Below are 14,778 nucleotides of genomic sequence, written 5' to 3'. Positions count from 1 at the left end.
AAAAATATACATAAGTATCAGGGTACAATGAATTAGTTTGTTCAAGCTTTATGTATTTGCTTGTGATTTTACTTTTTGTTCAATATTACAATTTAATATTATCCTGTTGCAGCTCTAAAAATATGAAGCATCAGTTTATATACATAAGATTCATTCTAGATGTTTAAGTCTAACATTCTTTCATTTATTATTCACCAAAAAAGTTATTGAGCATCCACTATCCTGGGCAGTGAAGAACTTGACACAACTAAAATTAAAAACTTAGAAATGGATAAATATCTGGAATAATCTTAATTACCAAAACTGAATCAAGGAAAAATGAGAGACCTGAATCATTTAATAAATATATTGGTAGTGAAAGGTCTTTCTCACAAACACAAAACCCACCATAAACAGATGGTTGCAGGTGAGTTCCCCAAATATTTGAAGAATGAACCCTTCCGATAAAGACTTCTAAAAAATACTTCACAAAAAAGAAACATTTTCCAAATCATTTTATAAGTATTTATATAAGAGATACCAACTTTATACAAATATCTCATTTTCGGAATGAGGAATCTCAAGCCCAGAGAAAAGTCATACTACTTTCTAAATTTGTTCATAAATTTTTAATGTGACAAAACCACTATGTCATGTACTTCTTTCCCCATAAGGGATAAAACTTGTCATAAATAAGTTTAACTTAAAGATATTTGAAAATCTGTCATCAATTATGCATGACGCTTTTTCTATCATTTAGTTGAGGTTTATCTAAGTCAACAGGCTTGGAAATTACCATAAATTGAATAGAAATTGTTTATATAATCAATCAACCAACAAAATATTTCAACTCTACACAGGCCAAATCCAATATAATAGATGAATAAAAACAGGATTCTTGCTACTCTATTCCTCAAGAATTAAAAAAATATATATATGTAGACAAGTAAACTACTGAAAATATAGTAAACAATACCACACAATGATGATGCAAATAGGAACCAGGGTGAGGAAAAATTCCGGTGGGTTGACAGGGACAATTTGGTCTCCAAGGAAGAGGAGACGGGTTGTTAGGTAAAAAAGTCTACATACATAATGTGGAAAATGATTTAAAGGCCAACCTAGCACTCAAGTTGTCATTCATGGTATCCATTTCTTTTTCTTCTTTCTTTTTTAATTATGATAAGAACACTTAACAGTAAGACTTATCCTCTTAACAAACACTGAAGTCCACAAAAGAGTATCATTACCTATAGGCATAATGTTATACATCAGATCTCTAGAAGTTATTCATCTTGCATAACTGAAACATAATACCCACTTCCCCCTCTTCTATCCCCTGGCAACCTCCATTCTGCTGTTTCTATGAGTTTGACTATTTTAGATGCATCACATAAGTGGAATCATGCAATATTTGTTCTTCTGTGACTGGTTATTTCATTGAACACAATGATATGAATGTTCATTTACATAAAGTGACAGGACTTCCTTCTTTATTAAAGCTGAATATTGTATTATTTGTATGTGCCGCATTTTCTTTATTCATCTGCCAATGAATACTTAGGTTGTTTCCATGTCTTGGCTACTGTGAATAATTCTATAATTTATATGAGATTGCAAACATCCTCTCAAGATCCTGATTTCAATTATTTTGGAGAAGTACCCAGAAGTGAAATTCCTGGATCATATGGTAATTCCATTTTTAACTTTTGAGGAATCTTCATACTAATTTCCATAATGGCTGTATCATTTTATGTTCCCACCAACAGTAGACAGTATAATTTCTCCACATCTTCTCCAACACTTATCTTTTGTTTTTATTTTTTTTTTTTAATTTTTTTTCAACGTTTATTTATTTTTGGGACAGAGAGAGACAGAGCATGAACGGGGGAGGGGCAGAGAGAGAGAGGGAGACACAGAATCGGAAACAGGCTCCAGGTTCTGAGCCATCAGCCCAGAGCCCGACGCGGGGCTCGAACTCACGGACCGCGAGATCGTGACCTGGCTGAAGTCGGACGCTTAACCGACTGCGCCACCCAGGCGCCCCAACTTTTGTTTTTATTTTTGATAACACCCCTCCTAATAGGTGTGGGGTGATATTGTGGTATTGACTTGCATTCCTTCAGTGATAAGTGATGTTGAGCATCTTTTCATATATCGGCCTTTTGTGTGTTTTCTTTAGGGACATGTCAATCTAAGTCTTTTGCCCATTTTTTAATATTGGTTTGTCTTTTTGCTGATAAATTATGGGAGTTCTTTATGTATTTTTGATATTAACCCATTAGATAAATAATTTGTCAGTATTTTCACCCACTCTATAGGTTGCCTTTTCATTTTATTGATTGATTCCTTTGCTGTACAGAAGCTTTTTTGTTCAAGGTAGTCCCACTTGTCTATTTTTGCTTTTGTTGCCTGAGCTTCTGATGTAGCATTCAAGAAATCATTGCAACAATGTCATGAAGATTGTCCTCTATGTTTATTTTTCAAGAATTTTACAGTTTCAGGTCATGGTATCCATGTCTAAATGAATATATTCACAAAGATTTTAGCATAGTAGGCACTGTGAACATGGTTACCCTTGATGATTTATTATCCAATTTTAAGAGCTCAGAAATTTTTACGAAAGATGGGGATTTCAAAGTGCTTACAGAAACATTAATGCAGAGATACAAGTAAGCACAACTGAGGGAGATTAAGTCTGAGATAAAATCCTAAGCTTAAAGAAAAGTCCCATTTTTTCCAAGGAACTGAGAGTGGAGAAATCAGCATCCTATAAAAATGAAAATTACAACTACAAAATCCGCTTTGGGGGAAAATATGATTTGTCAGTACACATTCATAACCACTTATTTGATAATATATTTTCTTTTTCTTTTTTAGAATGAATGTGCACAAATATTTATGTTGCTTTATTTTTCCAAATCTATTTTCCCAAATATAGCTCTGTGTCCCTGTGTGCATCTATAGCAGTCATTCTTAGTGAACACTTCTCCCTTTCCAGGATTGTCCAAGCAATTGGCTTTACATTGTATTTGAGGGTAGAATCTGGTCTTCAGTCAGTCACACTCCCTGATAACAGGCCCAAGCTCACATAGACCATTCAAATACCTGATACCCACCTCTCTCCCTGGCAATCTTGGGAATCAAGAACTTTCATACTAAGCACCAGACTTCCTCCTTCACCTTTCTCTCCAATAGTACTTATTTTTTTTCTTTGAGACTGGAGCACAAAATATTTGTTCCCCCCCACACACATGCTCGGACTTTAGAAATATACTACTGTCTTCCCTTTGTCATAATATAGGGGTTTAAAAATATGAGGGCTTAAAATAAAGAAGTCTATTTTCTCCTGGTGACTTCACAGCATGCGTTTGTGTGTGCACAAAACACAGTGTATTTTATTTTCCTTATAAGTTCAGCTTCTGTCATATTTTAACAATCTATGTTTCCAATGAATTATTTGAGCATCATCTTATAAAAATGGAAATTTAAGATTATTCAATATTTTAAAAATCTGAACTTTTTTAGTCCTGATCTTGTTTATTGGTTTGTTAAATTACAATTGTCAAAGAGTATCTGCATGGCTCTAGAAGTCTGGTTTCACTTTCTTTCCAGGCAAACGTGGATATGGGTAGAAGGGACTCTGGATTTAGGCTGAGAGGGGAGAGGGGAAAACATTATCAAGTCTAATGGCAATATAATCAGTGTGTCTTTTTACTAAAACTACTTGGGAAAGGCACTCTAGGAAATCCTTGGCTCTTTGAGGATTTCATACTGGGCACCTTTTGTTTATAACTAAGGTGATAAAAGGATTTAAAAGGGGAAGGTCTTAGTTGTACTCCATCTACAGCTTTCAAGGAGAAAATGCCACTTTTATGTTGAATAAAATTTGCACCATAGCACCGATTTGTATATAAATTGATTATTCTCCTTATCCCACCTCAGAAAAGATGATAGGAGAAGGGATAACCTGAAGGAAATCTCTGCTTTGGGGGGAAATGAGATGTAAAAAAGTGGTTACCTGGAACAATAAAGAGGCATCTCACAAGAAGGGTATAACTGGAATTGTTGCCATTTGCTCCCACTTTGGGCAAAGACAATTTCATCTAAGTCTAAGCCAGAGCAACAACTGCCAATAAATGGTGTCAAACCCCAGCTAGGACAAAGAATTTGAATGGTATAACTGAACCCCTGGCCCTACCATCCAGTTAGCTTGTCCAGCTTCCCTGTTCATTTCATTAACCACATAGTAACTTAGAACCATATTTTACTTGCATGAATTGTTTGGATTGGAAACTGGTATGAATCTTAGTAGGCAAGACAACATAATTTTTTAACTCATATTTTAAACTCATATTTATCAGACCAGCAGAAAAGAGTATCGATCAAATTGGAACTTCTCTTTTGTATTGGATTGTGTCTAAGAGGCTTATCCAGTTCTCAGGCAAGGTATATGGGTGAAAGGAAGGAAATAGGAGAAATAGCCCTTGAGATGTCCATCAATCCAAATGATCATCACTGATTTCAAGGTCACTTTTGTCTTTCTATTGGCCTGTGTGGGTCTGGAAGATCTTCTTTGCTATGTCCATAACACAGATGGTAGTCTATCTACAGACAGACCTATATAGATAGTCCTACAGATATATCCACAGCTTATCTAAGAATTCATCTGTTTGGCCCCCAATGGGCCTCACAGCCATGTACTGTGTGAGGGCATATCACCTCTCTGGACTCTGCTTGGGGAAAGGCACAAAACCTTACTCTCTGGATCAAGCCTCCTTCCATCTCTCTTACTCCAATCTGGGAAAGCCTTTTTTTTTTCTGGTTGCCACAGAGATCCCACTTTCTTTCATAAATAAAACTTGGTTCCCATGGAACTTTATTCCAGTACCATTTTTTTTTAATGGTTCAAGGTTCTAGGTCTCTCCTGACTGTGAACTTATCTCAAAATCAGTCACTAAATGTAGAATGGCTTAATTTTAGATCCTATTGATAAGGATCTGTATGCTTTTGTCTGTATGCTTCAACATTGCAGGTATGCATGTTTATATAAACTATAGTCTCAGGCAGAAGCCATAACTTTCTTTTGATCACATTTCATAGGCTAGTGAGCTCTGCACCTGCCCCAGGTTTCATGCAATTAAATTGACGCTGATCTCTTGCCATTCACATAGAGCTTTGAATCCCATTACTCTGCAGGAGGCAAATCCTAGCTGCACCCAGACCCAGAGCCCAGTAGGCCCTGGCTCTAGTCCTTGATTACTAACTTGCCATTTTTCTATTTCCTTTCTAGTTCATGGAGATATTTTGCTTATTTTGAGTTTACCATACCTTAATTATTTTCTTGTTCTTTAAAAATGTTATACCCTTGCCATGTTTAGAGTTGATTGAAAAGTTGAAGACTCAACTCCTAATACTATCCTGATCATTTGTCCCAACTTTTAAGTTTCTGCTTATCCAGCTGTAAGAGTGTCATTGTGCATATTAAAACCCAAGCAAATAGGCAAGTCAGCAATCCATCCTGTCCACAGTCCATCTGACGAGAGAGGCTGGGTCCATTATCTTGCATGAAAAAGGAGCCTCTACCTACCTGATGGCTATTTCTGTATCACTTATTGTAAACAGATCATTTTCAAAGTAGTGGCTGTTGCATGTTTTCACTATCTTTACCATCATATAAAGAATTATGCATACAATAATACTGAAAAATTGTTTCTTGCAATGGGTTGAATTTACCATTTTATCTCAGATAAAACCTAATTTTAATCTTTGGTCTTCAACACTGGCATTGTGCATAGCAAGACAGCAAGACCAAGAAACTCAGAAACCTAAATACCAGCAGTATTCTTTCTGAAATTCTGTTGAGTGCAATGCAAAGCTAATCTTGAACTTTGTGACTATTGTTACCAGTTTGTTAAACATTTTAATGAAAATTTTAAGACAGCAAAATTTCATCATTTTCTCCTGTGTTTTAATCAATGACATTTGATATGCAGGCTACTGCCTTATGGACAATATTGCATTCTATAGCACACCATCTTTTACATTGTGAAGAATTTTTGTCTCCACTTTGGAATATCTAAATAGTTTCTAAATAAAGGAAAGTATCTGTTTAAGTAAAGTGTCTTTATGTTACAGTTGAAGGACCCAACCCATAGAGTGTCTTTTAATTAGCATACAGCTAAAAATTTATAGAACAGCACTTGAACCCCGAAGTTCTGACTCCAAGTTGAATGCTTTTTATCTTATACTATGCTTCCATTTATTATAGTAGTTCATCAGCCAAAAAGGAAGTTTCCTGCCTGCCACTGAGCGGATAAATGCCATTTAATTAATTATTTGTGTGTTCATTAAAAAAATATATTTGTTGAGTTTCTCTTGTAGTTTAATGTTAAATAAAACCGTGCAGGGGCAAAATACCTGAAATCTGAAATTATATGAAGAATCACTTAGTTAAAATTTTAATAAATTATTTAAGCAAAGATATAGGTGGCATGAGTATATGGAAAGAGGAGGTTAAGTTGGTTTAGGATAATAAGACTCCTCAATGAACATTTAAGTTAAGACCTTAATGACAAGTAGGTGCCTTGAGGAAATTGAGATTGCTTTGGACATAACATTTGAGTCCAGAATTCATATGTTGAAATCCTAACTCCCAATGTAATGGTATTAGGAAGTGTTGCCTCTGGGAGGTGATTATGTCATATGAGTGGAGCCTTCACGAAGAGAATGGTGCCCTTAGAAAAGAAACCCCAGAGAACTATCTCATCCTTTCTGCAACGTGAGGATACAGCAAAAACATGGCTGTTTAGAACCAGGAAGCTAGCTTCATCAGATGCCAAATCTGCCAGCACCTTGATTTTGGATTTCCCAGCCTCCAGAACTATGTGAAATAAACTTCTGTTGTTTATAAGCAAACAAGTCTATGGTATTTTGTTATTCAGCCCAAAATGATTAAGACACAGATGGACAGAATCTTTTCAGCAAGAAAAATAAGTTCATATAAGATCCTCATATATGAGGAAATCTTTGTACATTAGAAAAGAAAATGAAGTCCAATGCTAGTGAAATATAATGAGTGATGGGGCAGGACATGCTCATAGATAAAGAAAAGCTTGTCCCACATGCAACTTCCAAAAAGCACTCTCTTTATTGCTGCATGAAATAAATCTGCTCCCAAGTACCCAGGAGCAGTGATTACCTAGGATAGCTATTTCCCCTCAGTGCAGAGTCATTTTAAATTTCAATATATGATTCACAACTTGCCATTGCAAATGTTTCTATATGGATGCCTATTGTGGTACCTAGAGATGGAGAAATGGGAACAGATAAATAACCTAGCTGTAGAGTTTTGGAACATGGTGTAAGACTTAATTTCCTCTGGATTTCCATAGAGAGAAAATTCAAAAAAGGAATAAACATGCAGCTACAGTCCAAAAGAAAAAAAAAAAAAAAGAGAGATACACACTTTAAATTAGAATGTTTTTAAACTATTCACTTTATAACCTGGCCATGCACTAAAGTTCCAGCAATTTTCATTATCAGAGAATTGAAAAGGTTCCAGCTGCTGAAGGGAATTTTTTTTCTCTTATTTTCTCTTACAGTGAAACTATGGGCCTTAGTTTTAATGCCTCATTCTCCCTGTTAGTTTCCTCTGTATTTGGAGACCAGAAATTTTTTATCCTAATTAATTGATTTTTTATTGATACTACCTGTTCTTTTAACTCTAAAGTTTATGAATTTTGTAAGTGTTTCATTCATTCTTTTCAATATTAGGAATACTAAAAAGAGACTATTTTTGCCCAAGGATAACATTTCTTAGATATTTCTTACCAGTTATCTTTCTTTTATTTTGTTTAGGACTACTTTCTATGAAAGAATTATATGTATATATTCGTATACCTTTAAACTTTAATCATCATAATTTCACAAAAGAACTATTTATAACCTAATTATGCAAAATTATTGGAGATGCAAATGTCAGCTCAGCAAAAGATACTGTTTGACAAATGATTACATAGTCACTTAGTAATTGGATGAGAAAGTGGCAAATGCTACCAACTATTAACAGTACATCCTAATCCCTATCAGTACCATACATATTAAGGACTTATCCTGAAATAGAAAAACACTCTGAAATAATTTATGAGTGTTGCATATCATATATCTATCTGGCACATTGGAAAGCAACACAAAGCTAGAGAGAGCTGATAATGTCATTTCAGCATACGGCATCCATGTTCCCTAAACAATATCAAAGTCCAAGCTAAAGGATAAGAGATTAGTTCCCACAGAATGCAAGAAAACACAATCATGCCCACAAAACCCATGTGCATAGACTGATCCTTCCATTGTCATGCTAGCTTTTGTAATTTATGAATGTCTTGGCTGACTCACTATATTGACATTAATCCTGACCTAGATTTTCCAATGTCAGGGGTAGTTCTGAACATACCTATGTACAACCACTTCCTACTATCTGTCAAAATAACCTATCATTTATTGAGCACTTACTATGTGCTAGATACTTCATTCCCAATGTGGTACTCTTACCTCATCTATAATACTATTTGATTTTAGTTTCACATATCTATAACAAAAATAAATGTATAAATGACTTACCTTAATGTATATAGAAAATATAGCTGGCCTTCTAAATTCAGGATATAATGCTATGATAACTAAAATCTCAGAACATAAGTTAAATAAAAACACTAAATAAGAGTGTAAGTGATAGGTATTCAGCAATGATTGTGGTGGTGTGTTTTTTCATTGGGAGGGATAGAATGAATGTTTGGATCACTTTTAGTTAGGTTAGAAGCTATGTATCTTCAATGCCTATATTTGTTAATTTGAAAAAGCTTTCTTATAGATTTTCATACTTGCTGTGATCCCTTTCTTTGATTTGCTTCTTCATAGAGTCCCATTAGCCATACATAAAATCTTCATTGCCTATCTTTAAAACTTGTCATTGTCATTTCTTTTTTCATTTCTTTTTTAATGTTTCACCTCTTATAATAGGTAGCTCTCAATGATTCCCACCTCTGGATATTCTTGTGTATCCCTGAAATGTAGGCTGGATATAGGGACTTCTAATAAATGGAATACAACAATAACAATGAGATGCCACTTCTGGGATTAGGTTATAAAAGACTATCGTTTCCACCTTCTTTGCCCTTCCTTTACTCTCTCATTTGTTCAGTTGGAGAGGCATACCTAGCAAGGAATTAATGTCTAGCCAATGACCAGAAAGGACGTGAGGCCTGCAAGAGATACAGGAATAAGCCTGAAAACTGACTTTCTCCTATTAAACCTTGAGATGACTACTCAGGATGATGTCTTGATTTCAGCCTCGTGAGAGACCCTGAGCTAGAAACAGCCAGTAAACTGTAACCAATTTCTGTCTTCCACATACTGTGAAATAAATGTGGGGTTTTGTTTCATTTTGGGGTGATCTACTAAGCATCAATAAATAATAGGCATTATTTTTGTCTTATGTCTCTTTTATATTTCACTTCTAAAATTATTTTTTCTTTTATTTGTAGTTCTTTCTCCATGTTCAACTATCTCATACCAGAGTTTTTGAAACAATTTATATTGTTCTTTCATGTCTTCATCATTTTCTTAATGTCTTTGAGTAACTTTGGAGGTTACAGTTTTAATGTTTTTTAGTCATGACTGTATTTAGTGCTACCTGTAAAAACATTTTGCTCCTCATTCTCTCTTTTTTTTTTTTTCAATGTTCATATTTGAGAGAGAGAGAGAGGGCGCACAAGTAGGGGAGGGGCAGAGACAGTTGGAGACAGACTCTGAAGCAGGCTCCAGTCTCTGAGCTGTCAGCACAGAGCCCAGTGAGGGGCCTGAAACCATGAACTGTGGGATCATAACCTGAGCTGAAGCTGGACACTTAACCGACTGAGCCACCCAGGCGCCCCTCTCTTTTTATAATAAACTTATATAGAATTTGACCTTGATATTCACTGAGTGCTCATTTTTATATAAAGTTAGTTTTCATGAACTTTCTGAAAGCATATTCAAGGTAGCTTTCTTAGCACTTGCTGAGGGTCCTATGTACCCACTCACTCTCAGTATGGGGATAAAAACTTTATTTTCAGGGACAATTCTCAAATTAGCCTACCAACCTTCCCAGCAAATTCCTTCTGGCTATTTTCAGGCTTGTCTTGTTTCCAGGTCTATAACATTCCATATTGCATTCCTCTACTTTCATACCAAATAAACCACATAACTTTGGTGGTTTTCCCTTACCACTTGTATATTGAGGCTTATGGGGATAACTTGTACTGAAATTTGTTGTAAGTATCCATGGCTTTTTTATTTCTGCTATGTACCTTCTTTTATGTTTTTGTGTGGGATTCTCAGAAATTTTAAAACTCTGTCCTGCCACTACACTCATTGTTCCAAAGTCTGTACAGATTGTTCATGCAAATCCCATCTGCTACCTCTCTTTATGACCAAGAGTATACACTGCAAGAGGATAGGTGAGGTATAAGGTGGAAGGAAGAGAAATTTGTTACAGTGAGGAAATACAGCTTAAATTTCTATAAAATATGACATCTAACAATTAATAACAATTAGCTGTAACATGCCTCTTTTCCCAGCCCCTCTGATTAAATTCCCCGTGGCCTACTTATTGTTCAGTGAACATGCTCTATCTTCCAAATGAGTCTGTTGAGAATAGAATGCTAATTTGTTTAGGCACACAGATTTTAAGAATGTCATGGAAGGGGAAAAAGGGTATATTAGCATTTGGTTTAACTGAAGAGAATGGACTATTTAAGTCCCTTACAGAAAAATCCAGGTTCCCACATACTTTCATTATAATAGATGGAATAGCACTAAAAAGCATAATTACCATTTCAGACATAAAAATATAATAAAAAGCAACACTGGAATCCTAGTTTCTCCCCCCTCCAATCCCTTTATTCCTTGCCATGAGATCATTTAAAAGAGTTAGCAATGTTATCCAACAAATATTTAGCTGTAATGCTGCATTTCCTTAGATATTCTTTTTTTATGATAATGTGACAGAGAAATGGATACAGCATTCAATTACCAAAGTCAAAATGCATGATTGAGTGCCCCTCTAGGCAGTTGTCCATGCTCCTGGAAGAGACCTGCTTTCCAACGACTTCCTTCTCTCTCTGTATTTATGAGCCACTGCTCAGAATAGGAAATATATTTGTGCATCCCGTAAGAGCTGGAGGCAATGAGAAGGGGAGAATTTATGGCAATAAAAATGGAATGAACTTGTTTTAAAGCCAGGTCTGCTCTTTTAATTGTACATAAAAAATAAGAGTATGAGCAACACAGTGCTGAGAGTTCACACTATAATCTAGGCTGACTGCATTTTCATCTAAAATGCTCCTAGACAATCACATCTACACTACAAACAACTTTTATTTCCAAAATCAATGGGCTTGAAAGCAAGTTTGGCATGTTTTAAATGCATGTCTGTTGTGTGTGTGTTATATGTGTGTGTTTATGTTTGTGCTCACACATACTCAAGCATATAAATCCCTATACTTAAAAAAGGCCAAAGAGAAGAAATAAAAGAGTGAACCCATTTAGAACATATTTGACATTCAGCTGCTGAGGAATTTTCATTGATATCTTTAAAGGAAATAAAAAATATTAAACCTACTTTCCATTTGAGAAAGTATCATTCCACAAATCTTGAGGAAAACTGATGCCCATAAGGATATGGAAGGGCTTTATTTTTATTTTTATTTTTATTTTTCAGTGAACTCAGGAAGAGGACAAGACAACCACAATACTATGTAATTGAACAACATCTGCTAGAAACAACATATTTAAATCTCTTATTTTTTCTTATGAAATTAAGCAAAAAAAAAATAATACTAAGTATTATCTAGTGTCAGCATTAATGATCTTGTCTTCAAGTTACAATCACTGTACATCAAAATTAATAGCAAAAGATTTAAAAACTGGAGGGTTTGCTCATTAACTAAACTGAAGAATAGAAATCCAAAGATAAAATGCAAATAGACATTGCTATATATTGACAACAATTTGAAAATTTGTATTTGGTCTTCAGATAGATAGCATGACTGAAATTTATATTTTTAACACATATTTTGGTTTATAAAGACTTCCATGTCAAACATATACATACACTTAAATGCTGTGGTATAATGGTAAGTATGCAATAAACATTTGTGAAATTATTTAATTTTAGCACATACACTCTTAAAGGGATACGTATTATCTAATTGTTACTGAGCCAATTTAGATGACAATGTCAAGAAATAAAGCACACACTAATACAGTTACAAGTAATGCTTCCTACTTTAATTAATGATCATAAAAAAAATTTTGATTGCTGTTGGACAAAGACGTAAGAATTGCTTTAAGCTATAAAAACGCTCAAGCAAGCAATTTATCAAAATGGTTGACAACATGAGTTTTGGAGTTAGACAGACTTCAAATCAAACTCCAATTAAGTGTTAATTAAATGCATATCTTCGGGCAAGTTAAACCTCTCTAAGTCCTATTTTCGTTAACTGAAATAGTACTAATTAATATTACTTGGCTGATGGATTAAATAAGATACTACTTATGAGGTAAACACAGTGACTGCCCCTAACATAGAAATCATTCTATAACTAATGTGAGTTTCGTGATAAAGCTAAGATTATGGTGTACTTTTCTTCTTTTTTAGTTCACATATAGTATATTTGCAAATGGATTGTTTTTTGCAGATGGGTGCTGAACCAAATTGAGTCCCATTGATTTGAACATTAAAAGACTTCTAAGTTAATCTGAAATACATTCTTTGAAAAAATAAAACACTACACACACACACACACATGAATTAAGTGAAAGCCATTGTATTACAATTTCAGTAATATAAATCAATAATTTATAACCACTCCCCCCAAAATATGCTTTTAAAACATTTTATATGAGTTTAAAATTAACTGTTTTCTAATTCCCTTAAAATGTCTTAAAGTTCTCTGATAGCTTTCTAAGGCTTGAATGAAGGTTTTATCTGACAATTTTCAGGTGGAAAGAAGTTTATCAAGCAGTCAATTTATCCACATGAATAGTATGTATCCGTGTAATCAGGATGTATTCAAAATACGTGTCAATACAGATTCCTGGCAGCCAGTCATTAGCAACAATATGGCTGTTATTAATGCAAACCAACTGAATATCCTTAAATATTACAGATACTTTTTCATCTCTCATTATCATTCATCACTCATATTGCTCACCATTTGTATCACAATTCAGCTTTTTTTTTTTTTTAAGGTTGAAAGTTGTATGTAGCTAACAGGCTCCCTTACATCATACTCTACTTAGAGATAAGACAAACAGATATCCCATTCACTCAAACCTGTAGCATGTTAACACTAGTAAATCATGCAGGGTCCCTTCAGGAAATACCACAGTCACATTTATAAGAAAATTACGAGGGATAGTGCAGAACCATGAAACCAGTAATAGTAAAGCTGCTACAACGTCTAAGCCTGGAGAAACGGGACAAGAGATCCCCAGCATCTAGATGGAAAGTCCTATGTGGAGGGCCATCTTTAGTGGAGCAGCGACATTTCATGGAAAAAAAACATACAGCTAGCCTGGAGCAACCTCCCAAGAAGGGATCCAGGAGACACAAAATCCTACCTTTCTCCTCTCTTTCTCTGATGCCATATGACTTCTTATTGACCGAACACTGTATGCAGTCAGAAATCAAGGGAGCTCAGTCTCCTCCACTGTGTCCATGAAGTTCAGATCCTTAAAGCAAAATACATAATTGAGATCACTAAAGAATAGATTTGGAGGGACAGAAAACAGGTACCCGATACAACTAGCTTGTCTTTTCCTATCTCATTTTCCTATCAAATATTTAACTCTGAGACCAAACAAAATTAAAGATGGTTTTAACCTAGGTTTTACTCTGATTTAACCTTAACAAAAGGACAAATCTCTAAGAATAGAATAAATATGATATCATCTGTCATCTGAATTTTTCCCTTAGAAAGGTTAAATTTCTACTGTTCTTAATATTTAAACATTTACATTATAGGTTAATCCAGCCTTCAGACTGACATAGGAAGAGTGAAAAACTTAGATCCTCCAACCTACTACAGAGATGTGTTTTCCTTAAATCAAAAAGAGTTACTGCACGCTTTGAATTGGGAAGGCATATTCAGTGCTCACATGAGTAATTGGTTCTGATGCTACCAGTTGAGTGCTCTTATGAATTTTAATAAAATATTATTAATTCCAAATGAGAGTAATCACTTTGCTGACATTTATTATTTAATGTCAGTCACTGACTCCATGCTTTGCCCTGTGGGGAAACAGCTATAAACTGCAGAAATAGTCCACTAGAAAATAAAGTTCCAAGATACAAATAGGGGAGTTAATGGAGCAGTAGAATTTTCTAATAGTCTGTGAACACAGTAACCATCTCCCAAGAACAGTGGTAGCTAAATGTTTTCTAGGAGACCAGGCACAGCTGGGTTCAGACAAAGTTGTTTATCAAGGAGGGAGATGAAAGAAATATACCTGGAATCTCCCAAACAAAAGAATCCAGTCCCTGTGAGGCCCATGGAGTTCAGGAATGATGTTATTAAGGCATTGTAAGAATGAATTAAAAAAATCTAGAAATTAGTAAAGGCAATGGGGTGTTATAGGACAATTCCGCTTGTGGTGAACAAAAGTGTATTTTATAATGACAACCAGATAATTTTCCACACAATCTAAAAATCTCACAGTAAAATCAAATGAGAAAAGCATCTCTGGATCTCATGA

The 14,778-nt window shown here is 34.8% G+C and overlaps 1 long non-coding RNA gene across 1 annotated transcript in view; it reads right to left on the bottom strand.

Annotated features, from left to right (window-relative positions):
- Positions 1-13,752, bottom strand: part of LOC147576580 (uncharacterized) — a 232,525-nt gene extending 218,773 nt beyond the window's left edge. The window contains exon 1 of the long non-coding RNA XR_015241424.1: positions 13,645-13,752. This is a non-coding gene — a long non-coding RNA (uncharacterized LOC147576580). The remainder of the gene's footprint in view (positions 1-13,644) is intronic.
- Positions 13,753-14,778: the final 1,026 nt, after the last annotated feature.

This window comes from Puma concolor, chromosome D1, assembly GCF_028749965.1.
Source record: "Puma concolor isolate L17-30 chromosome D1, mPumCon1.1.hap2, whole genome shotgun sequence".
Lineage (NCBI taxonomy): Eukaryota > Metazoa > Chordata > Mammalia > Carnivora > Felidae > Puma > Puma concolor.
The sequence above is the reverse complement of the archived record's forward strand: the minus strand, read 5'-3'. Positions and strand labels throughout refer to the sequence as shown.